Source organism: Mastomys coucha, unplaced genomic scaffold (assembly GCF_008632895.1).
Source record: "Mastomys coucha isolate ucsf_1 unplaced genomic scaffold, UCSF_Mcou_1 pScaffold15, whole genome shotgun sequence".
Taxonomy (NCBI): Eukaryota; Metazoa; Chordata; class Mammalia; order Rodentia; family Muridae; genus Mastomys; species Mastomys coucha.
The window spans coordinates 125351676-125366534 of record NW_022196897.1 but is presented as its reverse complement, the minus strand read 5'-3'; the positions used below and the strand labels follow the sequence as shown (position 1 = coordinate 125366534).

Below are 14859 nucleotides of genomic sequence, written 5' to 3'. Positions count from 1 at the left end.
TCCTCTTCCTCCTCCTCCTCCTCCTCTTCCTCCTCTTCCTCCTCTTCCTCCTCTTCCTCCTCCTCCTCTTCTTCCTCCTCCTCCTCCTTCTTCCTCCTCCTCCTCCTTCTTCTTTCTCTTCTCCCTCTTTCTCCTCCTCTTCATTTTCCTTCTTCCTCTTCTTTCTCATCCTCCTTCTCCTCTTTCTCCCCCCTCCTCTTCTTCCTTCTCATCTTCTTTCTCCTCTTCCTTTTTCTTTCCTCTCCCCCATAGGGTTTGCCAGTGTAGTCTTTGCTGTTCATGAACTCACTCACTTTGTAGACTAGGCTGACCTTGACCTCAGATATCCACCTACTTTTACCTCCTGAATGCTGGGGTTAAAGTCATGTGCCACCATGCCCTATTTTCTGCTAGCTTTCTTAACTGCTGTGCCATATTTCCAGCTCTCAGTTATTTATTTATTTTTGAATAAAAAACAGAACAAAATAAAGATCTTTGATTTGAGAAGTTGAACTTTCAAATAAAAGTCCATTTGTCCATTCCTGTTGTTCTGTTCTCTAGGTTGGGCGGTTCCCTGTCCCCTTTTCTTCCTTTCCCCACAGGGCTCTGGACATATTATTGGGAATCAGCTTGATGCAGTTAGGTCATACCTAGGCTCTCCCAGTAGCCGTGATAGGGCTGATGAATTTATACCCCTGCCCTTCTGTGTCCAAGTTCTCTCTTTTGCTGATGATGTCTTTTATTCTGTGTAATGTGGGAGGGGGAAATCTTGATTTATATATAGTTATGTAAAAGATTTACCTTTAACAAAAGATTTCTCTTTTTCCTCATAGTGCTTGCAGTATATTCATTGCGTGGAATTTTGGTTTTAACTTGAGACATTCTTTTCTTTCCTTTTAAGGTAGTTGTTATCTCCAATCAGTTCAGAACCCCAATTATGCCTACCTCTCTAGCAGTATTTCCAATGGTGCTTCATTATTTCTTGTGTTGTAGCTGTTTATGGAGTCTTTATGTTTCTCTACATTTTTTGTTTTATTTTTTGAGGTGTATACACACAATTACACTTCATGGAGTTGCATCCAGCCAAGTCTCTATGTTCTTCTTGTGAAGAGGCAGAGAAAATCACCTCTCCCAAGAATTTCCATCTCCTGCCAAGGGAACTGTGTTCTGAAGAGCTGTACCCAGACGGGAGGCACCTTGTTTGCTTGCTCTGCTGCCAGAGCATTGAGTAATTAGAAGACAGGCTGGGTGGCCAGCACCAGGCAGAGCCCAGGTAGCCTGGGACGGTAAAAGTAAGTTCTGTTCTTTTAAAACACCTTTTTGAGTACTAATGCTGATTCTTGCCTTTAGTACTGGGGGCTAACTTGTAACTTAGTGCATTTACATAGTAGGTAGGTTCATCTGTTCTTTTTCCAAGACCCTAGAAATTGCGTTTGCTTTGTAGCACAAAGTACATGCTTAACAGAAAAGCAATACTTTTTTTTTAATTTTTGTTTTTTATTTTGTTTTGTGTTTTTTTTTTGTTGTTTCTTTTTTGTTTTTTAGAATAAAAAGAAAATCGAATCAGTTACTAGATTTTAGCTTTAGCTTACTCTGTATCGTAGTCCAAGTGAAAATACTTAGCTGCCCACCATGACATGTTTTACTTTGAACTGATGGGAATATGAAGAATTTGTTTAGCCTTTTCCAGCCATTGCTTCATGAGCTCTGTGGATCCCATCAGATCCTCTTGACTGAATCTGTCAGGGCACGTGTTCTAAGACTAGATTTACCAGCTTCATGTATGCAGCTCTGGGCATTGTTACTCTCGAGGACATACTATAATATGCTAGAATTAGTGGTATTTCTGTGTGACTATATGAAAGTAATTTACTCAATCTTTGAATATAAAATATGTTGTAGTTCTGTATTTGTAGATTTAACTGGTTTTATTGGCTCTGAGAGCTGTAGTTTTGTCATTTTTGAATCATTGTATCTATACTTATAGTTACTTAATTATCATTTCAAATATCAATTTTATAGTGTTACAATTTTTCTTCTTTTTGTTAGCAAGGATATCAGCTAAACTTTCTTGCATGCTTTATTTCTATGTAGCCATAGACTATTTAGTTTGAAGACTACCCTACTTTTCTTATTTGCAGGGAGGGATGTGCTGGGTATTAAAGCTAGAGCTAAGTTAGGCTCTCTTTTGTTGTGATAAAACACAGTGACCAAAAACAACTTGAGAAGGAAGGGATTTTAGCCTACAGTTCTGTAGCACATCCAGTCACTGAGGGAAGTCAGGGCAGGACTCACACAGGGCTACAGGAGCCTAGAGGCAGGAGCTGACTTGAAAGCCCTGGAGGATGCTGCATTTGTTCCCCATGACTTGCTCATCCTGCCTTCTTAGAGCATCTAGACCACCAGCCCAGGGGTAACATTGCCCATAGTGAGCTGGGTCTTCTCACATCAGTCATCAATCAAGGAAATGCCTCTGAGACTTGCCTATGGACCAGTGTGGACATTTTCTCAATTGAGGTTACTTGTAACTAATGACTATCTTAGTCAAGTTGCCAAAAAACTAATCATGACAGCTGTTTGCTTTTCCCTGGGATTTTTATTTTTATTTTTTTTCAAGACAGGGTTTCTCATTATAGCCCTAGCTGTCCTGGAACTCACTCTGTAGACCAGGCTCGGACTCAGAAATCTGCCTGCCTCTGCCTCCGAAGTGCTGGGATTAAAGGCGTGCGCCACCACCGCCTGGCCCAGTTGATTGCTTTTCAACGTAGCACACAAACACACCTCTTACCAAGTATAACTTGATACTCTAGGATGTCATGTTTATATGACAATATAAGACATTCTAAGTTTTAAAAGCCCTACAGTTTTCAAAACTCAAGCACTTTAAAGGTTTGGTTTCTTAAAAAAATTCAAGGTCTCTTTTAAAACTCAACTCTCTTTTTTTATTTTTTTTTTTAATTTTTTTTAAGTCTCTGTAAAATTTCTAAGTCACTTAAACTTCTATAAAATCAAAAAATAAGTTAAATATTCTAGTTACTCCAAGAGGGAAAAATCAGGGCACAGTATGATCAAATCAAAGTAAAACAAAGTCTAGCAGTAGAATCTTCACTGACAGACTTCTGGGACCCACTCCTGAGCCTCTGGGCTCCAATGGGCTTTGTTTCTCTGCTCTGCCATCTACAGCACTCAGCTTGTCTCCTAGGCTAAAGCTAGTTCTACTTCAGAGCTGCTGCTGTCCTTGGTGGTGGTCATACACTACTGCTATCTCCAAAATGCTGTGGTATCTGCAACTATGGTACGTGTTCACCAATACCCTCTCCTGGACTCTCTTTTGGGACTCTGACCTTGCCAAATACTATCAAGTTTCCCATGAGCCCTTCAGACCTTGGCTTTCTACCTCATCTGAGTCTGTATCCTCACCAATAACCTTTCATCAAAGATTATAGCCCTGCTGTATAGTGCTAACCTTTAGTTGCTCTTTATGCCTTTAAAACCAGTACCACTTTGGAAAGTCTTACACATTATCAAGTTGAGCTGCCAGCTTAAGCTACACTCTTAACCCCTGCTGGCCCACAGTTTCAGTTTGCTGACTCTGTGGAAATACTTCCAAAGGTTTCACTTTAATGATGATGGCCTCTTAAGTACAGCCAACTCCATCCTTAACCAGTGTCAGTTGCTCCAGTGAAGCAAAGATTTTACTCTAGAGGTTCAAGTCTCTTCATAACAACAGCTGATATTTCAACTCCAGCTGACTAGAACCACAGACTCTTAAGACTCACAATGCCAACAAGCACTAGTAGAGTCTTTATGCAACTTCCAAAACTCCTCTCAGAAACCTTATAAGCCAAGCTCCAGTTGTCTGCACTGTTCTCAGCATTCTTACCTTCCAGATTCCCACAGCAAGCTCTGGACACTCAGTGATTTCCCAGTCCAATGTTCCAAAATCCTTCCACTAACCTTCTTTAAATATGGTCAAGTCAATCACAGCAATATTTTACTTCTGGTACCAGTTCTTGGCTTAAGTAGGGTTTCTATTGTGATAAAATACTGTGACCAATAGCCACTTGGAGTAGAAAGGGTTTATTTCAGCTTCCAGTTCCACATCACAGTCCACCATTGAAAGGAAGTCAGGGCATGAACTCAAACAGGGAAGACACTGGAGGCAGACTATGGAGGACTGCTGCGTACTGGCTTGCTTCCCACAGCCCATTGCAGCCAGGACCACCAGCCCAGGGGTAGCATTGCCCACAGTGATCTGGCTCTCACATCAATCATCAATCAAGAAAATTCCTTATTTGTTTGTTTAAAAACATTTTTTTTTTCAAGTATGGGAGTTAAAACAGCTTTTGGGAATTGGTACTCTCCATACAGGGTTCTGGGATTGAACTCAGATTATCAGGTGTGGGCAAGTGCTATCACCTACAGTGCTGTCTTACTACCCTAGACACTCACTTCCTCAATCCTGGGAAACTGGCTTTTATAACTTAAAAACACGTGTGTGTGTGTGTGTGTGTGTGTGTGTGTGTGTGTGTGCGTATGTGTGTGTGTGTGCAAGCAAGCATACGGACACATGCTGCGTACATACTTGTACGTATATGTGAAAGTCATAGTACAACCTGAGGTGTTCTCCTCTGGTGCTCTTTATTTTTTGGACAGGGTCTGTCATTCTGGCTCGCTGAGGATAAGGATCTCAGCCTCTCTGTGCCAGGGTTACAGTGTGGTAAGTTATGCCACATATGGCTTTGTTTTGCTTTAAAGATTTACTTTTAATTAAGTGTATCTGTCTGCATGTTTGTGTAGGTTCAGGTGCCCGTGGTTGTGATCTGCCTAATGTGGTTTCTGATAGTTGAACTCAGGTCCTCTGGCAGAGTTGTGCACACCATCTCTCCAGCATCCACACCTGGTATTTTTATGTGGGCTGAAGCTCTGAACTTTGGCCTTAAGGCTTGGGCCGCAAGCACTTTACACTTGAGCCATCTCTTCAGCCCCAGAAGACTGCCCTTTGATTTTAAGTTTTCATGTGTTCAAGACAGACAGACACACTGAAGCCCGCTGTAGTGGCAAACTTCTTTAATCCCCTCACTTGGGAGGCAGAGGCAGGCATATCTCTGTGAATTTAAAGCTAGTCTGGTCTGCATAGTGAATTCTAGGACACCCAGAAACACGCAGTGAGACCCTGTCTCCAAAAAAAAAAAAAAAAGTTTGTGTGTGTCTCTTAAATTCAGTTCTAACTCTGAATCTGGAAAAGAAGGTAGAAGAAATGTGGCATAGAATTTTTAAGGATATTAACAATATCATACAAATCTTGCTTCAAGATTATATAAAATTCTGTAAAAAAAATTTCCCTTTATTTCTGTGTCTATCTTCTGCCTAACTCTTAGTGTGTGAACAAGGAAGGATCATATGTTACTATATAAAACAATTTTAAATTGAGAATATCCTGATTAACAAAAGTTCTTTGGTCATTTATATTGCTAAAGAGTATTATTGGCAATACTTTTCACTTCAGGTCTACTAGGCTTTTGTATGATCAGTATATTTCCTGATAATCCATAGCATCTGTATTTCTTGGTACAGACCATCAACACTATAAAATGCACCAAGCTCACAAAATTCAGAGTAGGAAACACATTTATACTTCTATCTTCTGGCATATCTGAAGAGGTCAACACAATTTTTTAGTAGGCTAGAAATCTTTATTTAATATTATTTTATTTATACTAGTGCTCTGTCTTCACACATACCAGAAGAGGGATTCAGATCCCATTAACAGATGGTGGTGAGCCACCATGAATGTTGGGAATTGAAGACAGAAACTCTGGGCGAGCAGTCATTGCTCTTTACTGCTGAGACATTTCTCCAGTCCCTAGAAATCTTTTTGTAAAAAGAAATATAGTTAGTAGAGGACTTAAAAGCTTGTAATTCCCCTCCCCCAATTACATCATGAAAGCAGGATGGTGTAAATACTGTAATTCCATGATCTGGTAAGTTCTATTTGAGTGATGTTTCCATATAATTGTCAATATGGTTAAAAGGTATAATGACTTAGGTTGAAGGGAATTGTATGTGGCTGCCAAATCTGGCAGTGTTGGAGAAATAGCTGCATTTGTCTTTTTATTGTAGCTCATATGGAAAGAACAGTTTCAGGTACTGTGTGTGCTAACTTCCTCCTGGACATCATAATGAATCCAACTAAAACACTTTAAAACTATTTCAGATGTGCAAGTCATGAAGCCAGTATTTTAGCTTACAGATTTCTGTTGTTTGACAAGTAACTCTTTGTACTGTAGCTCTGTGGCTTTCAGTTAAAAGTGTGGAAAAAACTGCTATGATGTCATTTTTCTGCATAATTATATTTTGTTTATTTGATAACTAGGTAGATTAGTAGAGAGGAAAGTATAATGGTTTTTGTTAAAATATTTTAAGGAAAGTATGATTAGATTTTTGACAGATTACCAAATGCTTCAATAAACAAATAAAATCATTTATTTCAAATTTTCTGATGTTTTCAAAGGATCTTACATAGTTTAGGATCATAAGAATTTTTCTAGTACATGAGCTATTGTTTCCCCAGAAAAAGTATGTTGTCTGTTTTATAGTTGAACCATTTTAACAAATGAACTGTCACTAATATTAAACATTAGCATTCAGAGTGTGATGCAAATGAAGTGTTCTCTCAACTTACAGCTAGGACGTATAAGATATTACTTTAACACATGTTTAAGTTGAGCACTGTAACTATTTGGCTGGACACAATTCCGGGCTGTCTAGTTGAGTAATTTCCTCAGGCATTCCACCTTTGATCAACCACAGCAAGAACTCTGAGCATGCCTGTAGAGCAGCCAGAGCATCTGCAAATATGTCCTGAGGAAGAGAGGAAACAGAGAATGCCAGAAAAGAAGGAGGATTGGGTATATGGAAAGTTTTCTTATTTCCTTAAGACCCTTTTAGATAATTGAATCTTTTTTCAAAGTATGACATCTTGTTTAGTATTAATGAATGAAAAAGACTTCAATTGGGTCTAGTAAAAATGTTTTCTGGCTAACTGTGGTGACTTATTAAAGTCCATTAATTCTTGAACTTTCTACTCTTTAAAACTGAAATAGTTTGCTAACATTTCAAACACATTTAATATGCCTCTCAGTAAAGTGTGTCTTCATTACTTCTAATTGGCTTGTTTTTTGGATAAATGTTGGTATATAAATGAGTATTCAAGAATATCTTAAAAAAAAAAAGACTGAGAACAGGCAATATAGGAATACTTCAAATGCCCCTTCTACACATCTAGTAAAGTACATTTTTCTAGTTTTTGTTTCAGTTACCTGAGTATGAATTTGCAAATATAAACTGGTTTTGATATACAGGCATAATGTGAGCATATTTATAATGGTGAATTGTCCTCTGCATTATGGGAGCTGCGTGCTACATCCCTGGAATGCTCTAATGTGTAAGCACAGCTATTTGGTCTCTGACTCGGTTTTCTGTGGTCCTGCGATATTAAAAAGGAGTAGTTAATTAGTCCCAGTGATTTAGTGCTTTGTTTTGTTCAATTTTTTTTTCCTCATAGTTCTGGGCATTAAACCAAGGTGTATGGTAGGGAAGGACTGTATCACTGAACTATATTCCTACTCCTTAATTAGTTTCTGTTCTGAAAATCTGACTTTTGCGTTCAGTTTATATTAACATTTATGGGAATGTTGATATAATTTTAATGTTAATTTAAATTTAAATCTCATATTTCTTTTGTGATTTCCACATATAGATTTCTGTCATTGCCTACCTTCTCAGTTATTCATAATGCAAAGAAAGGTTAGCACAATTAAATAAAATTTATTGAAAGTAAAAGTTTTGTTCTATTTTCACTGAATGTTTATTTAGAATTAAAGAAACTGACCAATTTACACCCATCGAGTTAACCTCGTATCCTAAAGAATATTCAGGGAAATGGTAAATTGGCAAACTGACGAGAGGTCGAGAGCAAGCCCTAGGTCTGCTAACTGTGATGTTCAGCATGGGTGTATGAGCAGACCTCTGAGTTGTCCATAGAATTAGCCTTTTGCCATTGTAATGAAATAGCAGAAACTGAACTTTTTAGAGAAAGTATTGAAGTCAGGAATTCAGAATTTCAGTGGCATGGTGCTTTCATTGGCTAAATTCTACTTAAGACTTCATGATAAATGACAGATAGTAGGAAGGTATGTTGGAACAAGTGAGCATGTTTCAAAACGAAACAGAAACCTGTGAGGGGCCAAACTCAAACTTCAAACATTTTTCTCTGAGAACTACCAGTCCTATAAGATCTCCCTTCTAAGGCATGACTCCAGTGACCCAAAAGTCAAGATCCTACTTCTGCAAAAATGTGAGACCTAAACTTATAAAAAATATTGAAAGTCAGAGGTTGCAAAAGAAAAAACATACAGATGTGTATGGATGGGCTCATATACTAGTGTTTAAAGTTGGTAGCTAGAGAAGTGGACCAGTGGTTGAGGTCAGTTACTGCTTTTACTGAAGGCCCACATCCAGTTTCTATCACCCTTATGTCAGCTTACCATTCCTGAATCTCCAGATCAAGGGAATCAGACAACCTGGTCTCTGGCCACCACCATGTACATGATGTACTTACTTACAAATATGTACGTATACATAGCACTTTTTTTTTTTTTTTTTTTTTTTTTTTTTTTTTTTTTTTTTGGTTTTTTGAGACAGGGTTTCTCTGTATATCCCTGGCTGTCCTGGAACTCACTCTGTAGACCAGGCTGGCCTTGAACTCAGAAATCCACCTGCCTCTGCCTCCCAAGTGCTGGGATTAAAGGCGTGTACCACCACTGCCTGGCTCACAAAGTACTTCTATATGTAAAATAAAAATAAGCCTTTAAACATTTGGATTTTGTTTTCACTATTTAAATAAAAATCTAGATACCTGTCATATAAGTGATCATATAAAAAAATCAAATACATGGGGCTAGAGAGATGGCTCAGAGGTTAAGAGCACTGACTACTCTTCCAGAGGTCCTGAGTTCAAGTCCCAGCAACCACATGTGGTTCACAACCATATGTAATGGGATCTTATGCCTTCCTCCGGTGTTTCTGAAGACAGCTGCAGTGTACTCTTATACATAAAATAAATAATTTTTTTTTTAAATCAAATACCTGGGCTAGAGAGATGTTTCAGTGGTTTAGAGTACTGACTCCTCTTCCAGAGGTCCAGAGTTCAAGTCCCAGCAACCACATGGTAGCTCACAGCCATCTGTAATGGGATCTGGTGCCCTCTTCTGGTGTGCCTGAAGATAGCTACAGGGTAATCATATACATAAAATAAATAAATCTTTTTTTTTTTTTTTTTTTTTTAAATCAAATGCCTGGGCTGGAGAGATGGTTTAGTGGTGTAGAGCACTGACTCCTCTTCCAGAGATCCTGAATTCAGTTCCCAGCAACCACATGGTGGCTCACAACTATCTGTATTGGGATCTGATGCTCTCTTCTGGTGTGTCTAAAGACAGCTACAGTGTACTCATACATAAATAATCAAGTCTTTAAAAAAAGTCAAATACCTGTTGATGTATTTCACTTCATGTCCTTTGCCCATTTAACATTTTTCTGGTCATTTCAAAGTTATAGAAGAGCTGTATATATTCTGATTATTATAACTTCTCTCTATAAAGAGAAAATGGAGGTTTGGCCAAATGGAGTGTACTCTTTCAGGGCTACAAACTACCATAGCTGAATGACAGCTAGCTAGCCCCTGAGTTCAGAGCTTTTGACCGTGACTAATACTATTTTGGTTAAGGTATGACTGAAAGCAGTCTTGCCTCAAGATGTTGAGTTTACCTTGTTATAAGGGCCAACAAAATGATTTGAGAGTTTGACAGTAATTTAATGCTCCTAGAGGCTTAAAATTGTTGTAAAAAGGAATTCTCTCAAAATTTAAGTAGTTTATTACTTTTGAAATGAATTCCAAATCAAACTAACATGTTTTCAAAAACTCTAGTCAGAAAAGTTTTGAACCGTCACCCAAATGTATCTCACCATAGAGTTTTGAGCTGCAGCTAAAACATATCAAATTACTTGATGCTCCAAGTACAGTTGAACCAAATTCTTGATCAGCCTGTTGTCTGAGTGTTTGTGGTGAAAAATGTACCCCTGAGTCCAAGCCGTCATTTCCAGGCTTTGTTTTGCTAACCCCTCTAAAGTGTATTTAGCTTCCACCACCATTCATCTTACCCCCATTCTTAGTAGAAAGCACATTAGTGATTCATATCGTATTTGTGATATCTCTATGATTGCCTAGAAAGCTCTTATGCCTGCCTTCTTGCCACTCAGTCATCCCCACAGTTTTCCTTGTTCTGATTCACATCTTTACTGTAGTGTGAATCCTGCTACCACAGTGATCACCTTTGCAGTGTTTCATTGTACTTCTTATTTCCTCAGTGCAACTGTTGGTAGATATTACAGACTTTCTCAAAATGGGTTTCCCTAACTAAGCAGCTTAGGGAATCATTGAAATGAGTGTCTTAAAGCAAGGACCATGGTCCAGCTATGTAAGATTCATGTGTAATAGCTTATTTAAAAAAAAAAAAAAACCAAAACGACCCAAAAACCAAACATCAGAATTCTTAGATTTAGCTCATATGATCTGAATGAGACCTGGGAGGAAGGAGAATGGAGAATTTCACTTAGACTCATTGGATCCATGGTGATAACAGTCTTTAAAAAGTTAAGTTGTTTTATTCTAAGAAGTTTGCATCATGGTTTTAGTTTTTTTACTTAGTATAGTATATATATACGTTTGTACATTTACTGTTTATTGGCAGCTCTAATAAGTTTTCATAGTGAACAATACTCCAGTGTCCACAGCACTTGGACCAGGACACACATTTCTGCTCCTCTAGAAAGGCCCTAATGACAATATTTTGTGAGTTATAAAACTTGACATATGTAGAATCATTTAATTTTTGTATGTTGTACTTTTGTATGATTTTAATGAGATGAAAGTCATATATGACAGTTTTAACAGTAACTATCACATGTTCACAGTACTTTGTAACAGTTTCCCATATTCTTTCAAATATTTTTATTCCTGTAAATAATCCTCATACCTGTTACCCTTTACTTTTTATTCTTTACTTGCTTGTTTTCTATCGGCTGGAGACTCAGGCTGTTCTCTCTGTATTTGTCTGTTCTGGATAATTCATACAACTTAAATCATACCTATAACATGTGCCTCTCCCCAATTCAGAACAGTGTGCTTTTGCTTCCACATTGCAACATCTGTCAGCACTTCATTCCTCTTTGGAAGGCCTAGTCAGCATTGTTCTTGTAAACACCACAGGACTTTTATCCAGACATCCACTGATGACTGTGGAGGCGGTTTCCATCTGTTGGCTATTGTGAACACCTTAGTGTGAATAGCCCTGCACACAAATATTGAACACTTGATTTTAATTTCTTAGTATGTATCGGTAGACTTTCTAGATCACATGTTGATTGTACATTAAACTTTTGTGGACCTATCGAGCTGTTTTCTATAACTATGGAATGCGTCATAGTACAACATACAAAAAGTTCAATGATTCTACATATGTCAAGTTTTATAACCCACAAAATATTGTCATTAGGGCCTTCTAGAGGAGCAGAAATGTGTGTCCTGGTCCAAGTGCTGTGGATGCTGGAGTATTGTTCACAGTGAAAATTTATTTCATTGCAATAACAGTGTTTGAGAAGTGCTTTCCAAATTGAATTACACCCCCCCATCAGTCAGGCTGTCCTTGTGAGTGAGAATTGGTACGTTACGATGGATCCTTTATTTCCCTAATAGAAATGATGTTCAACCTATTTATAGGCCATTTTGTATGCCCTTGGGAAAAATACCTGTTGATGTCCCTTCATGTCCTTTGCCTATTTAATATTTTTCTTTTCTGATCTTTCAAGGTTGTATAAGAGCTGTATATATTGTGATTATTAGACTACTTAAAATTTTATTAATTTATTTTTTATTTTGTATGTTGACATGCATGTGCCATGGAGTCTAGGCCAGAGGACCAGAGGACTTTCCATCCTATGGATCCAGGGGATTGAACTTAGGTTGTCAGACATGATACCTGGTTCCTTTACCCACGGAGTCATCATTCTGGCTCCTGGAGAGTTGATTATATTGCAAGTTTAAGTCTGAAATAATGTCAGAAGAAACAAAAGAAAGACTAAATCAGGGACACCTTTGTGGTATGCTTGTCTCTCTTTAGCTTTCTAACCACAGTCTTTCTTCTATTTTAGGTTTGAATTATTATATTTACTGTTGTCTAATATGCCATCTAATTTATAACTAGCTTAGGCAGCCAGGATTTCTGAATCTTCATATTCAACTAGTTGCAGGTCAAAAATATTCCAACTGAAGTTTGCATCTGTACTGCATATGTACAGGTTTTCTTGTTATTCTTTAAATGATATAGTGTAGCAACTATATTATCATAGGTATGAGGCAAGGCTAGCTTTGAACTCATGTAGATCTTTCTGCCTCACCTTCCTGAGTGCTAAGATTATAGGCTTAGGCCACTATGTTTGATATTATTTTGTATTTAGCTGTGTAACCCACTCTGCCCCACCTTTCCTTTATATTTAAAGTACCTGCATGTGTGTTTGTGCATCATGTGTATGACTGCTGCCTTTAGTAGCCAGAAGATGGTACAGGATCCCTTGGAACTAGAGTTAACAGATGGTTTATGAGCTACTAAGAAGATGCTGTGAATTCAACTCAGGTCCTCTGGAAGAGCAGCGATCTCCAGCCCTCTCTGTCGGGCTTTGAATATGTATGTTCCTCCCATTTCAACCTTCTGAATATTGCAGGCAGGAGCCCACATGTCTAACAAATACGTATCATTCAAGGTTCATAAACATTTTCTTTTTTTTTTTTCCATAATACTAGATGATATTTGGGTTAAACTCAAGATCTCATGCATATTAGGAAAACATTTTACCACTGAGCGTGGTGGAGATATTCTGAACCTTACCCTCTTCAAATACCAAGGGGCATCTGTATGTTATGCCCTTCCCTGCTCCGACTGTGTTTGGCCCTCCCGGCCTTGCCACTGTTAAGCATACCTTTAGCCTTTGTGTTTACTTTGTTAGTATTTGCCTCCTATAGCAGCAGGGCTTGAGGCTACTCATTGGAAGACTCCATTCTGCTTTGTGGATTGCTATGAGCCCTATGATTTAGCTCACTATTTAACAAATTTGGGTCAAAAACCCAAAAGGGCTTTCTGCCTATTTTTGATGGTCTTTAGACTTATAATGGCTTTTAGTTTTTAAGATGATTGAAACAAAATCAAAAGGAAACTAATATTTTATGATACTAAGAAATTATATGAAATTCAAATGCCAGGGTACAAAATGCAGCGTCTTTGGGATACAGCCATGCTCACTCACTTGCGTATTTTTTCTGGCTGCTTTCTACCTCAGTGGCAGAGTTGAGTAGCTCAAGCATTGTGTGGTCCACAAGTCTGAATCATTTAGTCTATCTGGCCTTTTACAGGAAAAAATTGCCTGGCAATCGGTACCCAATAAATATTTGTTGGATGAATGAATTAACTTATACGACCACAAAGGAATTTAAATGGGAAAACTTTGAATCATTTAGTTCTTGGAAATTTGAACTTAATTGATTGTTAAATATTTTCCCAAATAGTGCGTGGTTGTGCATGTATGTTTGTGTACACATATGTTCGTGCACGTGTGTGTGTGTGTGTGTGTGTGTGTGTGTTTTGAGTGTTTTTTTTTTAAAAATATTTATTTATTTATTTTTATGTGTCTGAGTACATTGTAGCTGTACAGATGGCCGTGAGCTATCATGTGTGTGGCTGCTGGGAATTGAACTCAGGACCTCTCCCGCTCCCTCCGGCGTAATTCACTGTAGCTGTCTTCAGACGAAACAGAAGAGGGCATCAGATCTCATTATGGGTGGTTGTGAGCCACCATGTGGTTGCTGGGAACCGAACTCAGGACCTTCGGAAGAGCAGTCAGTGCTCTTACCCGCTGAGCCATCTCGTATCTTAGTTTCATTGGCCATCCTTCATCTTGTAGATATTGTGAACCAATAAGGAAATACTAGAGATTTAATAAGGTTTTGGAATAGTGTTGGCTAAGATAGGCATACTGCTCTTTTTTTTTTAATATTTAATTTTGTCTCTCCTCTCCTCTCTTCTTTGGATGGGCTCTCACTGTGTAGCACAGGCTAGTCTGGATTCCATTTTTATCATTTTAATTAGAAAAAAGCTGTCATAGAATATGTACCCCCCCTTTCTCTTCTGGAATCAAACCCAGGATCTTGCACACATGAGACAAATTCTGTTCCACTGAGCATATTATATCTACACACCCTATTACTCTTAGAAAAGATTCATGAAAGTTTGTTTTAAGGCTATTTCTCACTAATTATGTTAATAGAGGCAGTTTAATTAAACTAATTTCAATAGAATACTATTTATGGGTAAATTATATATTCTCCCATGTTTCATTTTAAGATTGTTGAATTTGCACTTGAGATAGATTATAAACACTAATGTATTAGCGATCTATAGAAATTAATGCTGGTTCTTCCTCCCAGCTCCATGCTCCCAGAAATAAGACTCAGACTCAAATTGTATTTACAAATATCTTGGCCATATAGCTAGGCTCTTCTCTGAGTAGGTCATAACTTACTATATTCCATTTATTCCAATCTACATTCCACCACATGGCTGGTTACCTGTGCTCGGGTGCCATTTGACCATTTCATTTCATCTTTCTGGACGAATCTCCCACACCTTGCTCTATCCCAGAATTCTTTCTGCCTCCCACATATTATACCTTCTAATCTGCCCTTTTCTATATGTCATAGGGTTTTTTTTT

At 38.1% G+C, this 14859-nt stretch overlaps 1 protein-coding gene across 9 annotated transcripts in view; it reads left to right on the top strand.

Moving 5' to 3' along the window:
• Window positions 1-14859, top strand: part of Tasp1 (taspase 1) — a 205496-nt gene that overhangs the window by 34643 nt on the left and 155994 nt on the right. The window contains exons 5-6 of one of the 9 annotated variants that reach the window (XR_004118899.1): window positions 1024-1271; window positions 4636-4699. The exons of 7 other annotated variants lie outside the window; for them this stretch is intronic. The gene's annotated coding sequence lies outside the window, so the exon portion shown is untranslated. Of the gene's footprint in view, window positions 1-1023; window positions 1272-3162; window positions 4238-4635; window positions 4700-14859 lie in introns of those variants that run through there. One more of the 9 variants, XR_004118898.1, reaches the window with a different exon arrangement.